Raw genomic sequence first — 10813 nt, 5'->3', positions numbered from 1 at the left:
TTTTCACTTTCTAATCTATGTGTTTTGGAGAGAGTGGCTTGATATTTACCTACTCTTTCATTCATCGGTACTGAAATCACTGTTTTTTCTTATGTTTAGATCTAGGGGAATACATTATGGTTGTATGACGTGAATGCATCCTAAAACTGCAGAGATCAGCAAAATCAGATCTTGTGTGAACTCTGTCCTACCTCTCCCTTTTGTCAAGTGGATGATGGTGTTGAAATTAACAACTTTCAACATTTCAACAGGTGAGACTGTCAAAGCAATCATCCTTCATTGGCTAAAGACCCTTCTGATGTCTGTACATTTAATAATTAATCTACAAGTAAGTGCCACTACTTGCAGTGATAAAAAAAAACAACAACAACAAAACAAAAAAAATAACCTGATATCAACTCTTCTTTTCTGAATAATTCCACCCTTCCTCTGTTTTTCAGTGTGTTCTTTGAATGAAACACAGTATCAGTGTAAATGTGAGGGTCTGTTTGTTTGGCCGAATGACACGTGCCACTCATACGAGGCCTGTGATGACATCACTGATGGTTCATGTACATGTATCAATGCCCTTCCAATCGACGGACAGTTGTGCCAAGGTGAAACAAATACAAAGTTGTGCAATCACAATATTTCCTATTTATAATAGCCTGGCTATTAAAAATAGGAAACGTTTTAACACTATAAGAATGTTCTGTAATTGTTCTGCTCAAACCTTTACTGTTTGTTCTTGCAGAGCCACTTTCTGAGTTTATGTATGAGTATGAGGCTGAAATTGATATTGGTTTTTTGGACTTGTTCCCGGTGGACTACTTGCGCAATCTCGTCACAAACACCAGCCTGCCTTTGACTCTGAACAACAACACACACATCACAGATATTGACATGACTACCGGTAAGAATCTAATATTTCATTCATGTCAGGTGAAAATAAAACATTTTCTAAAGAAATGTAATTACACGACGGCTCCCGGGAATATTTGAGTTTAACTGGTTAGTCGCAGCATAGCAATATGATTGTCCTCCATAGCAACGCACTGGCGCTACTCCGCGGTCTCATGTCTTTTCAGAAACTGAAGTCTGAATTGCACCATCTTGCGACTCAACATGACTTCTGACTTTGATTAACAAAAAAAAAAAAAAGCTCAGTTTACCAAGTAGATTTGGAGAACTCCAGGCTGCAGTTACACCCTTCTCAATTTATGGAGGAAGCGCAAACCTTTCCTGAATTTGGCTAAAATTACTGGAATGAAAGGAAGAAAATGCGTATCGCTTGAGTAAACAAACAGCCGGCAAGATTTTTTTTAAAAGCAGGATAAGAAATAACTTAAAAATAGACCGAAAGGACGGAACGTTGTTAATTTTTTTAGCGTAAGATTTAGTATTACAATTAGACTTTAGTAGACATGCTTTTTTAGGCAGTCATGCAGTACAAAAAAAAAAAAAAGGCTTCCTTCAGAGTGATCTCAAGATTCTAAAAAGAAAACTGTCTGGGTTTATTTTGGAAGATTTCAGTCATTAAGTTTAATCCACACTTAAAACCTGCTCATCCGTTTGCCTTACCATTCTATTACAGTGTGTGGGTTAAATGAACAGAATATGAGTGCAAGTAAGTATATACATTTTTTGGCCCAATGACACTTGCAGGGCCTATCAGGTGTGTGATGGCACTGTGGGAGGCACTTGTGGATGTATTCAAGCTCTCCCTTTAGAGGGTCCACTTTGCCAGAGAGGTGATTCATTGAATTTGCATTATCATGTTTTTGTTTTGTTGATGATGTTGGAGTTGTTAGAATAGTCTTATGTATTCAAGTATTTTCTAAACACTGTTGTTTGAATGTTTGAAATATTGAGCTATTTTTTTGAATTGTGTTTCCTTTTCAGATATAAATGAATGTCTGTTCTGTCCATCTGTATGTGGTCCAAATTCCACCTGCACAAATCAGTTGGGAAGTTACACTTTGCTCTGTTTCTTGGATGGATTCACTGCAACAAACTCTGATCTCCCCATCAGCTGAAATCACATGTGCAGGTACATTCCTATTTCAAAAGTTGTAAACTTTGAGTTTTCCCTCATGTCTGTTAGTGCAAATTAAGGGACACAGTGCATACGGATAAATTATCTTTTCTATTACTTAATACAAGCAGAGTTTATCTGTTTATCATCTCTTCCTGAAATAAGATGTGAATGAATGTCTTAAGACATCAGAGTTCTGTGGCCAAACCATCATTGCACCAACTCTCAGTTGGGAGTTACATCTGTTCTTGCTTGAGTGGATTTACTGTAAACAAATAGCATGAACCCGTCAGCGGCAGAACCCAGGCAATGGTGAGCATGGTAGAAAATACATAACACTGTAAGAATTGGTGTCCTATCTTCACACACGTATACGCTGACTTCAATAATAACCTAGAATTTTTTCTTTTTGATGGAATCCATCACTGATTCAGAACAGTTCATTTCTATTTGTTTTACATGTTCAAAGCTGGGATAGCTTTAATTGATGCTGTTCAGACTGGACATTTTAATCGTAATCAGCGCCCATATTGTTGTTTTTATCAATGTTTTTTTTTTTTTTTCAGATATTAATGAATGTCTCCACTCTCGTTTGGTGTGTGGGCCGATGCGAACTGTTCCAATTACATGTAACCTATTTCGTGCTCTTGTTGGGAAGATATAACACTACAAAGATGAATTGAGACCTAATAATAACGTAACACATGCTAGTGTGATTCATTTGTTTGCATTTTGGATGTTTTTCTAGATGTAAAACATTTTTTCTGATACATTTATTTCGGTAAGTAGAAAAGGATTAAAAATATTGAGCGATGTTCTGAAATGCTTATTCCCTTTTTAGAAAATGTATAAATGTGTGTGTTCAATTAGTCCCTCTTTATGTGGTCCAAATTCCCCTGCACAAATCAGTTGGGAAGTTACAATTGCTCATGCTTGGATGGATTCACTGCAAAAAATCAAGTCTCCCATCAGCATCCAAAAAATCTGTACAGGTACATCAATATTCATATATACATGTAAAGTCTTGAGAGTTTTCTTGTCCTATTATGTAAATTAAGGACACAGTATAAGGGTAAATATTTACTAGGCTTTGACACTCAGAGTTTTATACTGTTTTTCAGCTCTTCTGAAAATAAAGCTGTGAATGAATGTCTATAAGGACATCAGAGTTCTGGTGGTCAAACTCTCATTGCACCAACCGTTGGGAGTTACATCTGTTCTTGCTGAGTGGATTACTGTAACAAATAGCAGTGACCCCGTCAGCGGCAGTAACCCTGCCACATGGTGAGCATGTAGAAAATACATAAAAACTGTTAAGACAAGTGGTGTCTAGCTTACACTCGTCTTCAGAACTTCATAATAACCCTAGAATTTTTTTTTTTTTTTTTTTGATTGACTCATCAGCTTGAATTTCTGAACAGTCCATCATTTGTTGTACATGGATTCCCAAAAGGCTGGGTAATACTTTATTGGCTTGTCGGACTGGAAACACACTTATCTTACCAGTGGCAATATCCCTTTACCCAGTTGGGGCCCATTAATTTTTTTTGTATGTCTCAACTAAGTCGTTGTTGTGTGGGCGTGTTTTTGCTATTTTTTTTCCCTTTCTTTTCAGACCTATCGTCGTGCTCTTGTTTTCACCCTCACTCACACCGTATTTTGAATGGGTGGTTGTCGCCTCCGTAATCCCTACATCGTTCCCAATTAATACAATTGGAACTTAAATCCCGTGCCTTCCTGTTGGCGAAGGTAAAATATGCAGTCTAATTACTTCATAGTCACGCGTTGCACCGAGCAAGTCACCGAACACGCGTGGCCGGGTGTCGCGGTCATGCAAAATTGTCTACTGCCGCGTATATCAATAGCAATTCAGTAGCTGCAGTATGTGTGGCCAAATTCACCTGTCCGCCGCAGTGGGAAGTTACATTGCCCTACGGATGGATGTTTTTACTGTTTGCAACTCAGGTCTCCGTGGTTCGCTCTTTAACATCTGTATGATGACGCGTCGTGAACTCCCATATATGGAAAAGTGTTAGATCGACTCCTCCCTTTTCGGTTTTTTTTTTTCTCAATTAAGTGACCCATTCTTTGCCCTTAAATTAAGAATTAAGGCTATTAAACAATATACCCTGAAAATGGTTTTTCACACCCCCCCCCCTATTTATTTTTCCCATCCCTTTTTTGAGAATCAGAGTTCTGTTGTCCAAACTTCATTCCCCCAATCAATATCCACAGTCCCCACCGTTATGTACATGAGTGGATTACTTCCCCCAATCCATTGAACCAGCCAGCGGCCCTACCAATGCAATGATCAATTTTTGGGGAAAAGTACCTTTGCCCTCTAGACGGGGTTTTGTTTTTTTGGAATGGATACTCAGACCTGCCAACCATAACCTAGAATCGTCCCCCCTCCCCATTTTTTGATGTAACAACTCAGCTAACCAGTGCTTGAACAGGTCCATACCTTCCCCCCCTATTATTCCATGATTACGAATTTGGTAAACTAATTGAGGCAATCAGACTGAATGATTTTCCGTTTACCAGTTTTTTTTTCTTGTTATCACCTAGACATTACTTTGGGGGTATTAATTAAAGTGAACACCACCGTGCGCCGACGGTAAGGGAAATGCTAACAGTTCCGGATTACTAGTGGAAAAACTATTGAGGTCTTTTTTTGGACACCAACATAACACTAGTTTTTTTTCTTTGTCGTTAATTTTTATCTGGTATCTCCCGCAAGGTGTTTTTTTTGTGTCCCCATCTGATGTCCTGAAAGATGTAAGACATTTGGTTAATTACATTTATTGCTGAAAAAATGAAAAGGATCCCCCTCTTTCTTGTGCAAACCATTCTGACATGCGTGGCTCCCTGGGTAGACTCGCCCCCAAACTCGTCCCCGTTTCAACATTCTCTGCACCAAACCCCCAACTGTACTCATAGCGTGGAACATAGCAAGGTTGAAAAGGTTCGAGCTGGAGTCACTGAAAGAAATACCAGTCTCCACAATAGCCTACAGAAAGTCTGTAAGTTGCATTCTCCCCCATATAGCATGTCCACACTTGAGATTACTACTTCTCCTACACACTAAATTAAGGGGGACCACAGTACATCAGGATCAAGATAACTATGGCTGAGGATCAGTTTTTTATATTTTATTAGTCGCTTCTGAAATACAGTTCTGAATCAATGTCTTTAGACATCTTGTTTTTTTCTTGAAACTGATAATCCGCATCAGCCTTATTTCCCTTGTGACATAGGTCCATCTGTCCTAATTTCGTGTCGTTACTGGTACTCAATTAGATTTGCAAACCCGTCAGCGGCCGTAGAACCATGGGCGTTGGCGCAGGTAGAAAATAAAACAAATGTGGAATGGTTTACTCGCTTCATGTAGTCTCCAGGAACTTCTGTAATCCCTAGACATCATATTCTTGGTCTGGGGGGTGGGGGGGTTTTACATCAGTTGATTTCTCAACAGCCATATCTATTTGTTGTCCTGATTCAAAGCTGTATACTCATCGGTGGTCTGTCAGACTTGACATGGGGGCCTTACCATTGCCCCCCTTAACTGTCATTGTTGTTTTCCAGATATTAACAATGGAAAAACTCGTATTTTCAGTGCTCTTTTGTGTGGGAAAGATTACTGTTCCAATTACAAATTTGACACTATTCGCCCTCTTGAATTGGAAGGATATAACATACCCCGATGCCATTAGGTTTTGGGTGATTTTTTCCCAATTTTCTGTTTTTTTTTCAAATGTTTGGAATTTGTTGTTTTTTCAGATTTAAAAACAATTTTTTGTCCTAATTACTTTTATTTTTCCCCCGGTTAATTAGAAAAGGATTCAAAAAAGATTGAGCCGATTTGTTTCTCGAATAATTGTCCTAAAATTCCCCTTTTCCCCTAGGATAATAAAATGAAAATGTCCAATTGCAGGTCCCCATCGTGTAACATGTTGGGTCCCCAAAATTTTTCCACCCTGGCCAAATTCCCCAGTTTGGGAAATTTTACATTTGCTCATGTTTTTTGGAAATGGGAGTCACTTGCAACAAAAACTGTCAGGTGCTTCCCCCCATCAACCACAATTAAACGCTTGTACAGGTAACATTGTTTTCCTATAATTATCATAATAAATGTAAAGTTTCCCCCCTTGGAGAGGTTTTTTTGTTTTTTTTTTTTCTTGGTGCCTGTTTTTTTGTTGTATATAATCTTGGCGGACAAATTAAACGGCTTTTTTGACCCCCAACAGCTGGCATAAGATAAAAATTTTACTATGGCTTTTTGACAATCAGAGTTTTTTTTTTGTTAAATACTGTTCCCTTTTCCAATCTTCTTTCCTGAAAATACAAGCTGTATGAAAATGGTGCCCCCCACCCCCTTTAAAGACATCAGAAGTTCATGTTGTGGTTCCCCCAAACCCCCCCCTGCATTGCAAACCAACTCATTTTGGAAGGTTTGTCCATCTGTTTTTTTCCTTGCTTTTGAGTGGGAAAATTTTTAAACTGTAAAAACCAAATTTAAATCCGTGAACCCGTTTCAGCGGCAGTAGTAACCCATTGCAAATGGTGAGGCGCATGTAGAGAAAAATACCATACAACAATTGTCAGAAAGTTGGTTTGTCTAGCTTTTTTCGACAAGACGTATAACTCAAGCACTTGTCTTTTTTTTTCCCTAGAAATTTTTTTTTTTTTTTTTTTTTTTTATTTTTTTTTTGATGTAATCATTCAGCTGGAATTCCCCTAAAAAACAAGCAGCCCCCATTTTCTAAATTTTGTTGTACATGAAAATTCACAAAGCCTTGTTTTTAATACTTTTGTTTATTATGCTTTGGCCCCCCCCCCAGAACCCTGGAGATTTTAAAATTCTACCCCAAGTGGCCCCCAATATTTTTTTTTTTTTTATCCATTTGTTTTTTTTTTTTATATCCTTTTTGTGTTTTTTTTTTTCAGATATTTAATTTGAAAATGGTTCTTCAAACTCCAAATCCGTTTTGGTTGTGGTGGGCCACGAATGCTTACTGTTTTTTTCCAATTACACATGGGAAACTATTCGTGCTTTCCTTTGTTTTTTGTTTGGGAAGGATATTAAACCGCTCACAAATCAATGAAAAATGCAGAACTCATAACATAAACATGAAAAAACCCCAATGCAGAGGTGTGGGACATTCATTTGGCTTTTGCATTTGATGGGGTATTTTCAAGAATGTAACAAAACATTTTTTTTTTTTCCCTAATTAACATTTATTTTCTGGTAATTTAGAAAAGGATTCAAAAAATATTGAGCCCGTTATTTGTTTTTTTTTTGTTCCCCCTGGAAATGTCTTATGTCCCTTTTCCCTAGATAATAAATTGAAATGGGTCCAGTCCATTTCATATGTGGTCCAAATTCTGCTGCACAAATCAGTTTGGGAGGTACAGTTTGCTCAGTTCGGATTGATTCACTGCAACCAACTCAAATCTCCCATCAGCATCCAATAGCATCTGTACAGGTAAATTCTATATTCAGATTGTGTGTGTATTATTACCTTAAATAATTAGATAAATAAGCTTTTTTGTTTTTTGTTTTAGAGCATTAAAGGTGCTTAATGCTGATAATTTTTTATATCATAATTTTATAAATATCTTTAAAGATTAAACAGAGTATTCAGCACAATGCTTTCTGAATATGCTGAATTTTTCAACCATGTCATGTCTGGTTTGCTCCAATTCTCAACAATGCATCAACACCAACAACACCATCAACACCACCACCTGCAACAGGTGTTGTAGTACAGGCAAATTGATGTTTGTTTTCATGCAAGGATATATAATTATTTTCATATTGTTGTCTGTGCTAATATTTCTAATCAAAAAACAGCATAGACGGAGTACCTGGAAAATCTAAATGTTGCACCCAAAAGAATAAGAGACTTAAGATGATGATGTTCTGTTAGCAAAGAGTACAACAATGGTATGAACGCCTTGTCAATAATTAATAACAGTTATCATAAATTAATGTTTATTGGATATAAATTAATAAGGTTTATGGGGGGACACCTGTGTTTTCCTTGTGTACCCCCTCTGAAACAGGTAGTATTTGTGATGTTTTATGATTAGCTATGTGGGGTTTGCTGCTTAAACCTGTTGATACAATGCTCATAAATATGCACATTTTTTGCAGTCATTGGAAGGTCAATGACAATAGATCGGACTTTTGAGAGAAGTCTTACCGACCCTGATAGCAAGACTTTCAACGATTTATCTGGAAAAATTGAGTCAACCGGGAGTATTCTGTGCTTCTTTTTAGTGAAATGTAATTTGGTTTATGAACTTGTATTCGAAATGTATTTAAAAATTGGTTCCCAATTTCCCAGTCCTTGATTATTGATTGTTCAACAGCTGTTTTTATTCTCAGTAAACGCAATGTCGATGACTGTTTACTCAGCGGTTCTGTGTATTCAGATATTATCCAGAATCCAAAGACTGGAAAATAGCCTAATAGTTTTATATAACATATGTTTTATATTTATTTTTTCCCTAACAATCCAGTTAACAATCACAAACAATCCAAATGTATTATCCAAACTATGAATATCCTCACATCCACATGATGTTGTAACATGTATTAATACAAACCAATAACTTTATTTAATTTTCCTTGTTTTGGAAAAGAATTTCAAAGATAAATTCGAATTATTTTACTTTTACGCTTGATGGTGCAAGGTATATTCCTAATAAGCCTAACTGGCTACAGTACTGGTTCTATAAAAGTCTCTGCCTTTAGGTATGATCTACATTTTACATTTTTACATTTTTCACCCTGGTATCATTTATTTACACCTTTTTTTCAAACAAACACAAAGTTAATACGTAATCTTCACATTGGTGTGGTTTGTGTTTCTCTCCATAGGCCTGGTAGTGTTATAGCAGGACTACACACATAAGTGCAACATCTAATAACCTTGATTTTGGAAGAGCAGCACAACACACCTGGTTTGACTCTCTAAAAGCACAAGGAATAAAGGTAGTTGAAAACGCTTTTTTTGCTCAAAGTGGTACGTGTGAGTCAGGTGCCTAATCATAAAGCCCTTCACATTTCTTAATTTCAATATATTTATTATTTTTATTTTTTAGATTTTGGATTGTTGTTGGTGTGATATCGATTATGAGTTTGTGTCGGTTTCTATTTTAAGATCAAGCAGTTTTCACCAACAGATCCAGTTATCTACTCTGCAAAAGGTGGACCGGAAATGTAATCGGCAAGACTCTGCAGTGGGTCAGATAAAATGGACAATGGATAACAAAAGATCTTTGAAAACACAAAATATTCATTTTCCATTGACAAGAAAACTCTCACTATGCTAAACGCTAGTGAAGATTACAGTGGTGGCTGACATATTTATTTGTACTGATTTATTTTTGTCTTGTCTGTATGATATTACATGGCAAAATGCCTGATTGTGTGGGGTCCTGTTTTTAAAAAACAGACTGCTGTAAATCCGTGCCACAGTTTGATTTAACTACATTAGCATATTGATATGTGGCATAGATTATGAACACTATTCAACCAATTGAAATAAAGCTACTCTCATAGTGTGTAAATGTCATGAACATCTCCTCATTAACAAAGTTTTGTTTTACAGAAAATAAATAAATAAATGCGTGTTAGAAAGGTATGAAGTTCCTCAATGTTTAGTAACATTGTTCAGTGTCAGAAAAACCTACTGGGTTTAAGAGATTTGCTCTAATGATTCTGTATTGATTTTTCATCATGAGTCGATATTCATGCATTATGCAAAAAGAATACTATACCATACATTCAGTGTATCATTTATTAAACGACGTCCCAGTATCATTGTGGGGAAAATGATGGTGTTTTTCCATGTGATAGGCGGCAGTTTTCAAACGATTGTGTTCTGTTGAGGTTGGCTACAATCTTGAGGTGGGTTATAAGGTGGAGAAACGTGCAAATTTCAGGTTGACCTGCAATCTATTGTTTTTTTTATCAAACACTTTCTAACAGTTATTTAGTTTCTTACTTCAAAAAAAACCTTCATGTTATTAATATGTTTTTATAGTAAATGCATTTCTCTTTTTATGCAATCAGGATCTGACAGTGTCACATTAAACTCTGCTACTCAGATTGGAAATTGTAACGATAAAACCTTGCAACATATACTTGCGTCTCAAGGATCTGCCCACAACTACAGAAGTACCCACTTATAGCTATCGCAAGCGTCACACAGTAAGGACCAAGCACAGAAAAGTGAGCCTTCCAGTTTATCATTGGTTTACCCAGCATCAAAGTGCCATTTTAATGTTGTCACGGTTTGAAATTAACTGTTTTTTGGACAGTACTGCAGACTTTTCTTTGGATTGCAAACCACCTGATCATCTGGTGTTGACTAGGTAATGGTCATATTGTTTTGTCATTTGGCCCTAGTTATTTTTGATGCTTCTGCATACTGTGCAAGTAGCTTGCAGGGGTACTTTCAAATCCAAAATGTCTAAAGTGTAATGTGATGGTGCTGTTATTCTGAGAGAGAACCAGTTAAATAGCATCTGTTTGCCTACAGATTTTTAATAAAATAATTCGTCAGTTTATGACTGTCAAAATGAAGAACTTGGAGCTGGAAAGAAAAACCAAATGAACAGAGGACAGGATAGTCTTGTGGACCTGGCATGTGAAAGGCACCGTAACTTACAAATGTGAGATCAAAAGCTGGGAAACCATTAGGGGACAACTGTTGTACTTGAAGTTATCGCCAAAATTAAAAACAAACTTGAGGTAATCTATTGATCATAATATCATCTACAATGATC

General features: G+C 36.7%; 1 long non-coding RNA gene across 1 annotated transcript; it reads left to right on the top strand.

Moving 5' to 3' along the window:
* Positions 1-229: 229 nt before the first annotated feature.
* On the top strand, positions 230-1049 carry LOC122136096. The gene is made up of 3 exons (XR_006153919.1): positions 230-251; positions 441-596; positions 734-1049. It is a non-coding gene; the product is annotated as an uncharacterized LOC122136096 (long non-coding RNA).
* The last annotated feature ends 9764 nt before the right edge of the window (positions 1050-10813 follow it).

This window comes from Cyprinus carpio, chromosome B1, assembly GCF_018340385.1.
Source record: "Cyprinus carpio isolate SPL01 chromosome B1, ASM1834038v1, whole genome shotgun sequence".
Taxonomy (NCBI): Eukaryota; Metazoa; Chordata; class Actinopteri; order Cypriniformes; family Cyprinidae; genus Cyprinus; species Cyprinus carpio.
This window is presented reverse-complemented; position numbering and strand designations above follow the sequence as displayed.